The sequence below is a fragment of the Lagenorhynchus albirostris genome, chromosome 7 (genome assembly GCF_949774975.1).
Source record: "Lagenorhynchus albirostris chromosome 7, mLagAlb1.1, whole genome shotgun sequence".
NCBI lineage: Eukaryota > Metazoa > Chordata > Mammalia > Artiodactyla > Delphinidae > Lagenorhynchus > Lagenorhynchus albirostris.
The window spans coordinates 19389413-19395173 of record NC_083101.1 but is presented as its reverse complement, the minus strand read 5'-3'; the positions used below and the strand labels follow the sequence as shown (position 1 = coordinate 19395173).

The 5761-nt window shown below is 45.1% G+C and overlaps 1 long non-coding RNA gene across 1 annotated transcript; it reads right to left on the bottom strand.

The window, feature by feature from the left end:
* Positions 1 to 918: 918 nt before the first annotated feature.
* Positions 919 to 4739, bottom strand: LOC132522771 (uncharacterized). Its single transcript, XR_009541326.1, has 3 exons — positions 4262 to 4739; positions 1310 to 1483; positions 919 to 1063 (listed from the first exon to the last, which is right to left on the bottom strand). It is a non-coding gene; the product is annotated as an uncharacterized LOC132522771 (long non-coding RNA).
* Between the last annotated feature and the right edge of the window lie 1022 nt (positions 4740 to 5761).

The window sequence follows — 5761 nt, the reverse complement described above, 5'->3', positions numbered from 1 at the left end:
AATGATAACAATAATAACTTGTGTCATGAAGTTGTTCTGACAAGTAGATAAGATGTATCTACTTAGTATCTCAATAAAAACTAGCTGTCATTATTTTCCCTTTATAATTTGGTTGCAGTGGATGTTTTCTCCTTTCCTTGGTGTATCCCTTGGTACTGTTCTAGATTAGTTTTGTTAATGCATCTTTATTCTCTTTCTACTCTATAATTATTTTGGCCTGGTTCACCTAAGGAAAGAAGAAAGGAAATGTTTTTTATGAAGTCAAGTTTTAAAGAACAAAGAGTATACCTGGATGGTAAGATCAAAGAAGGTGAAAAATTACCTGTATTTAATGCTATGAAATGGAGACGGAAGTAGAGTCCAGAATTTTGGCAGGGGAACAGGTCTCTGGGTGAAGGATTGCCTCCTAGCACTGTGCTTTTATGACCTTCGTTTCCTGAGCAGGAACTTTCTGTGCAAACAACTGACATGAATCAAAGAACATCTGGGTTCTTGCAAAGGGCAGCTTCCAGAGCAGGGCAGCAGTCAGGACCTTCCTGCCGTCTTTCTCCACCTCTCACCTTCCCAGCCCCAGTCCCTTGGAATGGAGCAATGACAGCAGGGAGTCCACAGCTGCAGCACAGCTGCCACGTGCTGGGCCTTGATGTCCAGATTTGGGATTTAGTGCTGATTCTTCAGCTTCATCTTTTCTGTGGGTCCTTGAGTGAGTTGCTTGCCCCATCAGCCTCACTCAGAACCCGCACCTGTGAATGGGCAGGTTGGAATGGATGTGAGCTTCCATACATCAGGACTACCGAAGAATATTTTATTAAAACTACACAGTTTCAGACCTCACTCTCAGTGATCCTGGTTCAGAAAAGTCAGAGATGAGTTGAGAGCCACTGCTCCTGACCCCGTAAAATCCTAGATGTCCTCCATTCATGGTATGTGGCATGACTCACCCTCCTGATGGAAGTGAGAGAACTCAAGCAAGTTTCCTCTTGCACAGTGTCGCCATCCAGGCCGTGGTTCTGGAAGTGTGGTCTCCAGGTCTCCAGTGAGCCATGAGGGTTTATCTGAAGGTCTTAGAATCACATGTGAGTCTTATTTTACTTTTAGGAGGTTAGTGACATAAATTTCCATAGGTTGGGATCTTTTATGTAATTAAAGACTACCTGTTAATCTAATATCTGAGTTTGGGTTCCCCTGAAAGCAAACCTAAGGCAAAGTTTTTAGGTGAGAAGTTTATTTGGAAGGTGACCCCATGAAGTATTATAGAAAGGAGGGATGGGAGAAAAGCCAATAAAGACTATGTCACTGAATTACTCACTGTTGTGGGCAGCTGGGCTTAATGCCTTGGGGACCCTCTGTCAATCCGCGTAGTTCGTGATTCTCAACTGCGTGGTTTTTCTCGCAATGGAATTTGGCGGTGTATGGAGATAACTGGGAAGGGCTACTGGCGTCCAGGATGCTGCTAAACATGCTGCAATACCCAGGACAGACCCTGCAACAGAAAGAATTATTCAGCCCAAAATGTCAGTAGGGCTCATGTTGAGAAACCTGTCTCAGAATTCTCCCTCTTATGGAGATGTGCCTGGCATCTGTCCATTAACTCTCACTGCCCCACCCCCACCCCCACCCCCCACCGGATAAAGGTTGCCTCTGGGAGTGTAAATGTCCTCAGACCAGTAGGCTGCACTTGAATTAAGGCTGAGCAGCCTTCTGTGGTTTTGGAGAAATCCCTGAGGCAAAAAAGCAGAGAGATTACATGACACGTAGGTGGGACCCTGCCCGTGTGCATGCCATAGCCTGTTGTGTACTGAAATCAGGCCAAGGTCAAAGGGATGTGACTAAATGTGATTCTCCTAGCTGAGTAATGATTCAGGGTTGTGGAGAGTATGGTACAACTGAAAAAAAATTATAGACCCTGAAACTGCCTTAATTTAATTTGACCGTGAGAATGGCTGAAGTCTGGAAATCCAATATAGTACAGAGGTCCTGTATGGTGAAATGGTTAAAAATGTGGTGTCTGGGCCGAGACTAGCTGCCTTCAAATTCTGCCTCTAATAGTTTTTAGCTTTGTGACTGTGGATGAATTAATTAACTTCTCTGTCCCTTAGTTTTCTCACCTAGAAAATGGGGGTTAATAATGTTTCCCATCTCATAAAGTTATTGTGAGGATTAAACTTTATTTGTGTATGTGCATTTGTGTTTGTATGTATGTATATATATTGATGTAACATATATATTTAATGTAACGTGTATTTAATATTTAATGTAACATTTTAACAGTACCTGGCATTCGGTGAGCTGGAGTGACTGACTGGCTCTTATCATCATCCCAGGGCTTGGGTTCTGGGCTTGGGAAGTTGCAGCATTAATTTAGCTTGGCCTTTTTCCATTGGTAGTAGGCACAAGACCTTCACTTCAATTGAAAAACATTTATTGAGCTCTTATTATAGCCAGATACTGTGGTGTCTGTGGCTCTTGGCCAGGCTCTTGGTAATAAGAATAGGAATCTCTCTCTTTCCTCCTCAGCTCTTTGTTTATGTACCACCATTCCTTTCTTTGGTTTCATAAGGTGTGATGGAGAGTAAAGAGTATAGGACTTGGAGAAATGAATTTCTGTTCCAGGCTCAACTTCATCATTCACTGGCTGTGGATTTGGGAAATGACTTTGCTTTACAATTTTATAAGTGAATATAACCCACTTATGCCTCTCTGTGAGACTTAAATGACTTGCTATAAGGAAAAATACTGTAAGAATTTCTAAGTGAACCAACCGGTAGTTTATTGTTTCACTTGCATGTCCAGTGTTCTCAATTCTGTCTGGGACTGTGGAGCTTTAAAACAGATTTCTGGGTTCTAGCCCTATGGTTGTTGAGAGTGTCTTGAGGGGCACCAAGGGAGCCCATAATCAAAAATATTTTTTCTAGTCAATTCTGACAATCAGCCAGATTTGAGAACCACTAAACTACTGTGAGTGCCATGGAGCAGGGACGATGTCTTATTCAACTTTTGTGTTCCCACTGCCTAACAAAGTTCTAAATATACAGCGTGCTCAATACATGTTTTCTGAATGAATAAAAGGCTAAACCTCTCTATACTTAAGAAAATAGAGGAAAGGTACAACACTCTAGGAGTCACCCTATTCCCCGATCTGCATGTTTGTCTGACCCACCTTCCTTCCACTGAAGTAGTTTGTTGCTGAAGCACCTGAGCTAATTTACACCTGGGACTATAACACTTGAACAGCTTGCACTGTATGTTCAGATTCACCATGAGTGACAATATCTGTTCTTTCTGCTTTAAAGGTGGTTGGGAAGATTAAGGGGATAATAGGTAAGAAAGTGATTTTTCAGGCCGCAGTGTGCTATAAATATATAGGGAATTAATGTTATTAAGAAGACAAGGCTCAGTAGATACAGTGTAGAAGAGAGAAGATTCTTTAATCAGAGCCTGTAGGCCCACAGATTCACTACTGAGCTTACTAAAGTGATAACAGAGAACAGATTTAAAATAAAGTGACATGGAGAGGTGAAAGTATAAGACTGAGCAGAGGTATACAGGCCAAGGAAACCCCAAAGAATCCAGAGGGATCTCTATTAATGTCAGGAAATTGGAATACAAGGTGTTAAACAGGTCAAAAAGGAACCTTTTATAGCGATGGAGTGTGTGATCCATAATGGAATATACTGGCATGAATAGTTATGCACCAATGAACATGGCACTAAAATATAGAAAACAAAATCATCAGAAAATACAAACAACAAGAGCAAAACCCCTGACAGAATCAAATTTGTAGTGGGAACATTTGTTATACACCTTTGGAACTTCGGCAGATCCAGTAGATACAGAAGTAAAGATAAAGAGGCATAGGGAGTTGAGGAAGATGGTGGAAGAGTAAGACGCGGAGATCACCTTCCTCCCCACAGATACACCAGAAATACATCTACACGTGGAACAACTCCTACAGAATACCCACTGAACGCTGGCAGAAGACCTCATACCTCCCAAAAGGCAAGAAACTCCACACGTACCTGGGTGGGGCAAAAGAAAAAAGAAACAACAGAGACAAAAGAATAGGGACGGGACCTGCACCACTGGGAGGGAGCTGTGAAGGAGGAAAGGTTTACACACACTAGGAAGCCCCTTCGCGGGCGGAGACTGCGGTGCCGGAGGCGGGGAGCTTCGGGGCCGAGGAGGAGAGCACAGCAACAGGGGTGCGGAGGGCAAAGCGGAGAGATTCCCGCACAGAGGATCAGGGCCGACCAGAACTCACCAGTCTGAGAGGCTTGTCTGCTCACCCGCCGGGGCGGGCGGGACCTGGAGTTGAGGCTCGGGCTTCGGTGGGATCCCAGGGAGAGGACTGGGGTTGGCTGCGTGAACACAGCCTAAAGGGGTTAGGGCACCACGGCTAGCTGGGAGGGAGTCCGGGAAAATGTCTGGACCTGCCGAAGAGACAAAAGACTTTTTCTTGCCTCTTTGTCTCCTGGTGTGTGAGGAGAGGGATTAAGAGCGCTGCTTAAAGGAGCTCCAGAGACGGGCGTGAGCCGCGGCTAAAAGCGCGAACCCCAGAGACGGCCATGAGACGCTAAGGCTGCTGCTGCCACCACCAAGTGACCTGCAAGCACAGGTCACTATCCACACTGCCCCTCCCAGGAGCCTGTGAAGCACGCCACTGCCAGGGTCCCGTGATCCAGGGACAACTTTCCCGGGAGAACGCACAGCGGCACAGCGCGCCTCAGGCTGGTGCAACGTCCCGCTGGTCTCTGCCGCCGCTGGCTCGCCCGCTTCTGTACCCCTCCCTCCATCCGGCCTGAGTGAGCCAGAGCCCCCGAATCAGCAGCTCCTGTAACCACGTCCTGTCTGAGCCAAGAACAGGCGCCCTCCGGTGACCTACACGCAGAGGCAGGGCCAAATCCAAAGCTGAGCCCTGGGAGCTATATGAACAAAGAAGAGAAAGGGAAATCTCTACCAGCAGCTTCAGGAGCAGTGGATTAAATCTCCACAGTCAACTTGATGTACCCTGCATCTGTGGAATACCTGAATAGACAACGAATCATCCCAAATTGAGGAGGTGGACTTTGGGAGCAAGATATATTATTTTTTCCCCCTTTTCCTCTTTTTGTGAGTGTGTATGTGTATGCTTCTGTGTGAGATTTTGTCTGTATAGCTTTGCTTTCATAATTTGTCCTAGGGTTCTGTCCATCCATTTTTTTGTTTCTTTTTCTTTTTACTTTAAAAAAATTTTTTTCTTAATAATTATTTTTTATTTTAATAACTTTATTTTGTGTTATCTTTATTTTATCCTCTTTCTTTCTTTCTTTCTGTCTGTCTTTCTTTCTGTTTTTTCTCCCTTTTATTCTGAGGCGTGTGGATGAAAGGCGCTTGGTGCTCCAAACAGGAGTCAGTGCTGTGCCTCTGAGGTGGGAGAGTCAACTTCAAGACACTGGTCCATAAGAGACCTCCCAGCTCCACGTAATATCAAATGGCAAAAATCTCCCAGAGATGTCCATCTCAACACCAAGACCCAGCTTCACTCAATGACCAGCAAGCTACAGTGCTGGACACCCTATGTCAAACAACTAGCAAGACAGGACCACAACTCCACCCATTAGCAGAGAGGCTGCCTAAAATCATAGTAAGTCCACAGACACCCCAAAACACACCACCAGACGTGGACCTGCCCACCAGAAAGACAAGATCCAGCCTCATCCACCAGAACACAGGCACTAATCCCCTCCACCAGGAAGCCTATACAACCCACTGAACCAACTTT